Source organism: Fukomys damarensis, unplaced genomic scaffold (genome assembly GCF_012274545.1).
Source record: "Fukomys damarensis isolate Sample0158 unplaced genomic scaffold, DMR_v1.0_HiC HiC_scaffold_11, whole genome shotgun sequence".
NCBI classification, from domain to species: domain Eukaryota; kingdom Metazoa; phylum Chordata; class Mammalia; order Rodentia; family Bathyergidae; genus Fukomys; species Fukomys damarensis.
Window position 1 is genome coordinate 11008218 of NW_022900923.1, and position 9381 is coordinate 11017598.

The 9381-nt window shown below is 39.1% G+C and overlaps 1 protein-coding gene across 1 annotated transcript in view; it reads left to right on the plus strand.

The window, feature by feature from the left end:
• The window catches only part of Desi2 (desumoylating isopeptidase 2), a 43255-nt gene that overhangs the window by 723 nt on the left and 33151 nt on the right, over positions 1-9381 (plus strand). The gene's annotated exons all lie outside the window — the stretch shown is intronic.

Sequence of the window (9381 nt, forward strand, 5' to 3'; positions counted from 1 at the left end):
GGGTCCTTTCTTCGGCGCTTCCGTCGCTGTTCCGACCTCCCCGCCGCCCCCTGGCCCCACGGCTGCCCGCTCTCCCGGTCCCGATCGCCCCGCGCTCGCTCTGCTCTCTCCGCTTCTGCTGAACCGTGCGTTTCTCTAAATGCTCGAGTCTTCAAACTCCCGAGCCCGTCTTAAGTCCAGAAAGTCACAGCTGTCGATGCCTCTGCTGGAATCTTTTCAGAGGTGAACCGGAGCTCGCACACCCTTGCCTCCATGGCAAGCTCATGAAAATGAATGAGGCCAAATTTATCAGGAAAATAGCCCGGCTGAATTATTTAGAGATCACAGTGCTGCTCCTTTCCTAGATTCGTAAGGCCGCTTTCCAGGTGATGCAACAGGTGGATGACGTGACCACAGGAGGGGAAAGAAAGAACTTGTTTATTCTGTCACCTAACTTTAAGTGCTGCAAGCCCAGACTGGAGTTCAAGGACTGATTCGCCCGATCGTTGCGATTGAAATACCTCAGAAAAACCCGCTAGAGAATTACTGTGCTAGTTAAATGCGTGTTTGGGTTTGTTGACTTGCCTTTGGTTACCGAGTTTTTTTATTTTGTTTTGTTTTGTAAAGATTATCTCTGCCTTCAGTGTTTAGAATTTTTTGTAAGTGGATTGACAAATGAAAAAAAAATCCCTCATCGTTATTTTTGTTGGGTTAAAGATGCAGAGATTCTGCAGTGCGGATTCTTGGTTCTCACTCGCAGATCTAAACTTTGTGTTCTTTGTATTGTTTATAAGATTATAAATTTAGAATTTAAAAAGGGATAAGCCATATCTGGGAATTATGTCAGCAGAGCGGAGAGTCTGCCCCTGACTTGAGGTGAGTCCTCTGTTAACTTGTGAGGTAAACCTGGAGGTAAAAGGAGGTGGATTAGCGGGGAGAAAAGTAAAGCTAATAGAAAAGCTAAAGGGGAGAGTAAGCAAGAGGCCCTAGAAAACTATGACAGTTTGTAAGGCCTTTGGTGTAAGTCACTGGTTAAGAATTAATTCTCTAAAGTTCCCGTGTTCGACCAGACGCCCTTCTTTTCTGAGACTTTATATGGCCCTTTATTGTTTCAATGCGCCCCATCTGAATTTGGTTTCTTTTTTATTCATAAAGTCTATCACAAACCATCCCTATAGATATATTCTGTTCTCAGAACTATCTTAAACCGGGCGTGGTGGCTCATGCCTGTAATCCCAGCACTCGGGAGGCTGAGACAGGAGGATCGCTGTGAGTTCCAGACCAGCCTGGGCTACATAGTGAGTTCCAGGTCAGTCTCAACTACATAGTGAGACCCTGTATCAAAAAATAACAACAACAAAAAAGAACGTATCTTAAGCCTATGTTTTGTAAATTAGGATTGTGTTGTGGTCAGAGATCATGGTTTCAGAGCCTTACAAAAACCTGTGAAAATTGGAAAAGTTCCGCTTTTTTAAAGAGCTGGGATGCACCTCAGTAGTTAAGTGCTTGCCTCTAGATGCCATGGGTTCAATTCCTGGTACCATGCGGAGGCGGGTTTGCTTTTGAAGCTAAACGGAAAATAATGTCTTTTGGCATTTGGTAGGTATTATGTAAATCAGGAAAACCATTGCTAATTATGTTAAACTAAGACTAGACTATACTCCAACCAGTATTTTTTAGGGCAAAAGTGTTCTGAACAATGTAATACTACCTAAGTAACCAAAAGCTTGTTTCTCAAATGTTGTAAAAAGTAAGTCGTTACAGCGGAAGCAGACAAAGAACAGGGTAAAGCGATCTGCACAGATGACTAAAAGTGGTATCTAGAGTTTCTAGGATACAGTCTTGATTCATCTTGTCTACTGAGTTATTCCTGGGATTCTTATGTATTGCTTTTTCCTGTCACCAGGAGGAGGAACATATAAATCAGAATGGTGGATAGTTGAATTATTAGGCTTCTAAAACACTTGTATGTTCTTTTCAGAGTTTTTGGTCTATGAATGTTTTATGTCACCAGTTCAGCAACTTATTAATTTAATTTTGAGTGTAGAAGCTACAGGATGCATTAATTGTCCTTTTTTTCTTTAAAGAATTTAGAGTATCATGAGGGAGATAACAGTAGCAACAATTCAAGATATAACAGGATTTTGTTAAAAGCAGAAAAGAATGCAGTGGAGCCTAGGTTATAGGATCAGGAATGTGGAAAGATAAAATGGGTGAAACTGGAAGCAGTGGTAGGCTCTCCAAGGGCCGAGGACGTGAACAAAACGGCAGGAGTTGGAAAGAACAGGCTGAACTTTGGAAATACCAGCTGGTCCAGTATTACCAGAGTACAAGATGCTTGAAAGGAGAGAAAAACTGAAAGTTTCCTGGAACGTCACGCGTGGAGTGATGATGGGCTTAACTGAAGGGCAGAGGGGCTGTGAAGGTGAAGCCACTTAACCTTTCTGTGGAGGGGAACAGTGATCAGTTTTACTGGAATTTAGAATGAAGACCAGTGGGTTGAGGTGTACGTTTTCATTTTTTGTATTCATTTTTCTCAAATCAGTTTTAGTAGTGGTTTTGCTTAATGCCAAGAATGAATTCCTTTTATCTTTGGTAATAGTTCTTATTCCTGTCAGATGCCTTTGAGGCTTGCTGTTCTCTACAGGTCTAGTTCATGAGCTGTCTGGTCCAAATTTAACATAAAAATCAATCTTTGCTTTGCCATGACAGTGGTTATACCTAATGCCGTGTATCCTTATGCCTTTTTGTCAGATTGTCACCTGCTTCTGCTCTGACTACATTTTTCCTATTCACTAGATTGGGGGAGCTGTGTGGATCATTCCTCTTGTTCTGTAACTGCTACGTATTTGTAAATAGTTGTATGAAGGCCAGCTGTATTAACTTCTCCTGGAGGAAGAGTGTCATCCTCAAAAGGTTACTTGATCATGCATAGTGCTGCTAAATTATTACTTGCTCTCCTCGGTGGTTATGTTCTCTGTGTACTTGGGGTAGTCTGCCACCAGTAAAACATGTCTTGTAATTTTCTGAGTCTTGGAAATGAGGTTATTTACATATTTCTGACTCACTAGCATATGTAGCAGGTTGATTTAGGTTAGTTTTGAACATGGGGAGAAAGCTCTGGTGTAATCACTTTAGCAGAAAGTTTTCCTTTTTCATTAATCCAGATTTTCTTTTTAGCTGGAGGTTTAGCTCAGTGGTCCTACTGCCTACCTCCCAAATGCAAGGTCCCGAGTTCCATCCCTAGCCCAAAACAAACAGATTTTCTTTTTAATATCATGGCTTACTGATACCTGTAAAATATGAAGGTATTTGATAGTGTTTAAGTTTCTTACTGTTAGTATCTATACATCTTCAGAATCTTGAAGAAATACTCTTTAGGACTCTTCAGATTTAGGCATGTTTGCCTGGACTCCATTCTTTTGCCCTGCGTTTCTCACAGACATCTATAGATCTAATTTAGAGTTTCTCAACAAGTTTCAGACTTACATATTTAAATATACGCTTTACCTAAGTGGGTTCCTAATGTCTCAGAATCATTGTATCCAGGAACAAATGTCTTCCCTCTTCTCCATACATCATACTCTTCTACTGACCCCAAAACACCACTGCTTTTGTTATCATTTTATCTTGGTAACTAGTACTTTCTTTTACTCAGTAACCCAAATCCTTGGTTTGTTTCTCATACTTGCAAAGTTACTACCACAGCACTAAACATAGTATTCTCATTGGGCAGGATGTGAAAGAGGGCAAGGACTTTCTTCACATGGACCTCTGTGTCCTTGCACAGAAAGGGAAAAAACATTGCCAGAGCCACCCTGCCTTCTTGGAGATGCCCCAGAATTAGTTTCCATGTAACTGCCGAAGCAGAATAAGTGGGTATCTGGCTTTTCTAGCCTGTCTGGTGACTTGCAGGTGAGAAAGGCAGGCATTTGGAAAACGGCAGTCACTGGAAACTTGGGATGCTTGGCACATTTCACTTTCTGAGTACATATTTGTTTAAATTGGTTGTTTAACACCTATTCCCCTATTATCAAGTTTAACTTCAGGCCCTTGGGCTGGGGATTTAGCTCAGTGGTTCCACCACCTGCCTCTCAAGTGCAAAGACCGAGTTCGATCCCTGGTACCAAAACAAACAAACTTCAGGCCCTCGTTATCTCACTCTGTTTAATATAGTACAATGGCTTCCTCAATGGTTTCAATCACTGCTATTACTTTTTTTTAAATTTATTTCCCATTCATTTACCAAAGTTAACTTTCTCGAAACATGAGTGATTGTGCCATTCCTCTGCTTAAACTATACCTGCAGAATAAAGTCTCATGCCCTTTATGAGATAGTATCTACCTGGCAGTTGAAAACCTATCTCCTCCTAATGTGTGTATACTTTTGATGTTCACACAGTGAAACTTTTTAGTTACCTGAACAGGCTATCATGTACTAAATTCACACCCCTGCGTCTTGACATATACCGATTCTTCTGCCTGAAATGTCTTAGTACAACTCCTGCTCCTTCTGGCTGCAGTTTAGCCTTTACTTTTCATTCTTGGGTGAACTTCTGTGCCCTACTCGTACTTTCTACTTGTTTCATTTACTGAATAGAGTATATTTAATCCTCTGCATCTCACTAGACTGTTAAGTTCCTTGATGTCATCATGACATGGACCCTCAAAATACAGCCAGTCTGACATACAATTTGGGTTAATTGGGTTAAGGGAAGATTCATCTGCCTATTGTTATCTATAGCGTGTACCCAGAGAAACATCCAGATCTCAGCTGTATTGACTTATAACCTGCACTACCTTGAAACTGATGGAGTTCGTAAGTCAAGGCACCACTGTATCTACATGGCTTGTACTTACAGGGTGTTATGTAAATATTTACCAAGTGCATGGGATTTTAAGTAGCCAGTTTTTATTAGAAGTGCCAGTACTTATATGGATGAAAAGCTCATGTGATGCTCTTTGTGCCAAATGCCTATTTCAGAGTTTTGTTTTTTCCCCCTTCTATCTTAGTACTTTGCTGATTTTTAGATTTTTGATTGTTGGACCAGATGAAGATAGGGAGGTTGTAGGAATGAAATAGAGGAAAAGTGTTCTTCCTTTACAAAACATTTTTTTCAATACTGTGGGACTAGACTGTGTTTTTATTTCTTGAAGTTAGATCTTAGAAGATAATCTCTAAAAAACATTGTCAGTTACCGACTTGTGACATAGATTAACTAGTTAATAGGCTCCCATAACCAAGTATGCTTCTTGGGCCAGTGCCACTTTCTACCACTTAACACAGAAATAGTGACCCATGAGTCCAAGTAATAAGATCAGTTATAAATCTTCACTGCTTCCCACCTCTGGTTTAGTGTATGTGAGAAAATTCAAACTCCGTATTTATTTTGTATTTCAACAGTGAAAAATTGACAAAAACTTGCCTGTTTAGTACAACACCGATCTATTTAGTTCACATTTTTCGTAAGCCTAGGTATGCTAGGCTGGTTGCTCTGTTCCAAGCCTCACAGGATGGAAATCAAGTTATTAGGCTCTGCAGGCAAATTTATGTCCAAATGCATTCAAATTGGTAGCAGAAGTCTTACTCAAGATTTGTTTGTTTGTCTATTTGTTTATTGAGACAAGGTCTCATATGTAGCTCAGGCTGACTTTGAGCTATGTAGCCACCTCAGCCTCCGGAGTGCTGGGACTACAGGTATGCACTGCCATGCCCAGCCAGTGACTTATGGTTTTAAATCTCAGTCCCATATTTGGCTGGCTGTCAACTATGTGTCTCACTCACCTGTTTAAAATGTCTTGTGGTCCTCCACCTTCAAACCAGCAATGGTATGTTGGGGCCTCCCACTTCAGGTGTCTGATTTCTCTCCTCTGCCACGTGTTCCACCTCCAACTTGTATAATTAAGCGAGACTTACCCAGGTAGTCCAGTGTAATTTACCTATTTTAAAGGATTTTAAGTACATCTGTGGTCATTTTGCCAGTATTGTGACATATGCACAGGTTCAGACACTAGGGAGTCAGTTCTACCTACCACACCATCTCCAAAAGGTATATTGTAAATGAAAAACCCTCAGTGTTCCCTTTTAGCAGTTCCTTAAGTTGGCACAGAATAACTACTAACCTAGCAACTTAAAATAGAGAATTTGAAGTATTAAAAAAAGCATAGAAACCTTTTATGGTTGCCTAGTACTCAGATGTTGAAGCATTTGAGCACATTGGTGACTGAGAGCTGCAGTGATAAGTTGTTCTCAGCTCAGAAGTGCAGTAGTTTAGTGCATGTCACTCTGTGGTTGCATTTGTGATGATGGATAAAGATGACAAAATAGAACTTCCAAACTTACAAATTAAACACTTCTGCAATACCAGAGAGAGCCTAGTTAGATTCTTTCCTTGAGTGGATTTTCCTTAAGATGGGATATACTTTTGCTTAGTGTCAGATTTTCTTCAAAATTATTCAAAATGAATTCCAAGGCAGTATTAGTGTTCAGATATCAGCCAGTTGCTTAATAAAATGGAAGGGATGACTTTGAAGTAACAGTAGTATGAAATTATAAGAAAGGTAGAATAGTAAAAAGTGAGCAAATAGAATACATTTAATTTTTTTTTTTTACTTTATCTGCAGTGCATTTTGGTATGTGGCTTCCAACTCCTAAAACAGTAACTTTAAAAGTAACTAATTGGCTCCACATTACTTGAAATAGTCTTTCCTCACTAAATTGTGATATTCTTACCATAATAATGAATTCTTGCCCATACACACTTGTGATTCCAGCTTCACCTCATTACTTTACTTGGCATAGTGTCCTCCTGGTCCATCCATGTTGTGGCTTAGGAACTTCCTTTTTAAGGCTGAATAATGTTCCTTTATATGTGTATACCTCGTTTCTTTATCCACTCCCCTCTCCATGGTTACTTCCTTCCATCGTTTGGCTGTAGTTAATAATACTGCTGTGAACATGTGTGTAAAACTTATCTGGTCCTGGCTATCAGTTCTTTTGTATGTATTCCTGTATTGGTCAGCTTTTCGTTGCTGGGACAAAATACCTGAATACACAGCCTAAAGGAAGAAAAGTTTATTTTGGCTTACAGTTCTGAAAGGCTTCAGTCCGTGGTTGGCTGGCTGCATATATCACACTGGAAGGATATGACAGAGAAAACCTCAATTCATGGCATCAAGGTAGCAGAGAGAGCAGCGGAAGACTCAGAAAGGCATCCCTGTGACCCGCTTCCATTGACCAAACCCCAACCCTGACTGCAACTTCAATTATGAACTTATCTTGGTTAATCTACTTGTAAGGTGGCACTCCATGATCTAATCACCATTCAGAGCCCTGACTCTGAACACGTGAGACTTTTTGAGGTTGTTTTAATTCTAAACCATAGTAGCTGAGTGTGGTGACATACACCTGTAATCCCAGCACTCAGGAGGCTGAGACAGGAGGATCACCATGAGTTTGAGGCCAGTCTCAGCTACATAGTGAATTCAAGACCAGCCTGGACTACACAGCAAGACTTGTCTCAAAAAACTAAAAAAACAAAATCTAAACTATGGCAGTACCCACAGTCTAGCTTTTTTTTTTTTTTTAAATATTGAACTAACCCTATAAATTAACTTGAGAAGAATTAGCATCTATTTTATCATTCTTTTTCCTCCTTGTTGATGAATAATTTTTCTTTTGAATTTTTATTGAGAAAATACATACAAGTAAGTTAATGCCAACCTCCTTTATGCCATCTGTTGATAGAACAAAGCTAATAAGTAAAATATGTCAGGGTATATCAAGTGGCAATAGTGCTAAATGGGAAAATTAAAGAAGCAGAAAGGTATATATGGGTATACACACAGGTTTATTTTATTTTAAGTTTCTTTTTTTTTTTTTAATAGTCCTCCTTATCTTCCCTAAGTGCTATGATTACAGGATTGCACCACTGTGCCCAGCACAGTTGTAGTTTATACTACAGTTTCAAATAGAGTGGTCAAGAAAGTCTCCCCAGGAGGATTCCTGAAAGATGAAGGAGTATACCATGTGGACATCCAGGGCAAGAGTGTTCCAGACAGAGCAAGCAGTTACACAGGCTCTCAACCTGGCCATGCAGAGCCTCTTAACTGAGTGGATAGCAAAGAGTAAGTTTTTAAGGGGAATTTCTGATTTCTCAGGTAGATTTATGAGGATTCTTGAAAATAGAAAAAGGAGTACCAGAATGGGAAAGAATCAGAGATTAGGTAGATTCCGCAGAGATGTAAAGCACCATTGCCTAGTTTAAAATTACAGTGGGAATTAATGAACACCTATTGGAAACTGAAGAGCAAACAAGCTTTAGAAAGTCAGAACTGTGTTAGGATCAAATGCTAGGCAGAAATTTTTAAAAGGAAAATTTAATGAAAGCTAGTTTAACTTTGAAATTTTAGGAGTAAAACCAAAAATTTACAAATACACAGACAAAATAGTTATTACAAGGGAACAAAAGTCAAGCTAATTTTAGTCCTCTCTTTCACCAGAGCCTGATCAGATTGACTATATTGGGATAAAAGTCAGATCTAGAGAGGAAAAAGTAAAGAAAACAGCCATATGTCTTATGGCATTAGAGAGAAAATGAGATAAAAATATAAAATGAAGGGCCGGGGATTTAGCTCAGCGGTTCGGTGGCCTGCCTTGCCAGCACAAGGACCCGAGTTCAATCCCCGGTACCAAAATAAATAAATAAATAAAACTTCTCTAAAATATAAAATGAAGACAAGTAGGACTAAGCATGTTAGTTATGAAATAATAGTGATAAACTAAAATCTCTGAAGTTTGTTAACTGTATTTTCAGTGTCTTGCCTTGCCTTTTAAATTTTAAAATACATGTGGTCAAAATTTCAGCTTGATGTCATCCATAGGAAAGTTTTCCCTCACTTAAAATTATAAAAGTAATCTATGGTCTTATACACTGCTTATTGAATAATTCATAATTCACCATGTTAATTTGAGGTAAATTTAGAAGCAGTTAAAAAAAACTCACTGAAATTTTAAGTGTAATGATAGTACATTTATGAATAACTGGGGAAGCATCCATAGGGTTAACAGTATTGAGTTTTGCTATAACAAGCTGACATTTTTCTGTTTTCTGCTTGCCCAGTTTTCTGCTTCCCCAGTCTAAGCCAGTTCCATTGTACTAGGCCAATTCCCTAATATTTTTTAATCCCTTTTAAGCTGACAAAACTGTGTCTTAGTTGAAAAACCTGCTCTGAGACTTGGGAAGTAGAGCACAATCTTCCTCCAAGAGCTCTTAACATTGAAGCTGTACTCTTACCCACCACATTCTGTTTCCCTTTCCTTTTATCGTTTTCATATCTTATGAAAGTTCTGTGAGGGCTAGGGTTTAAGTGGTGGGTGCTATATATATATATATATATATA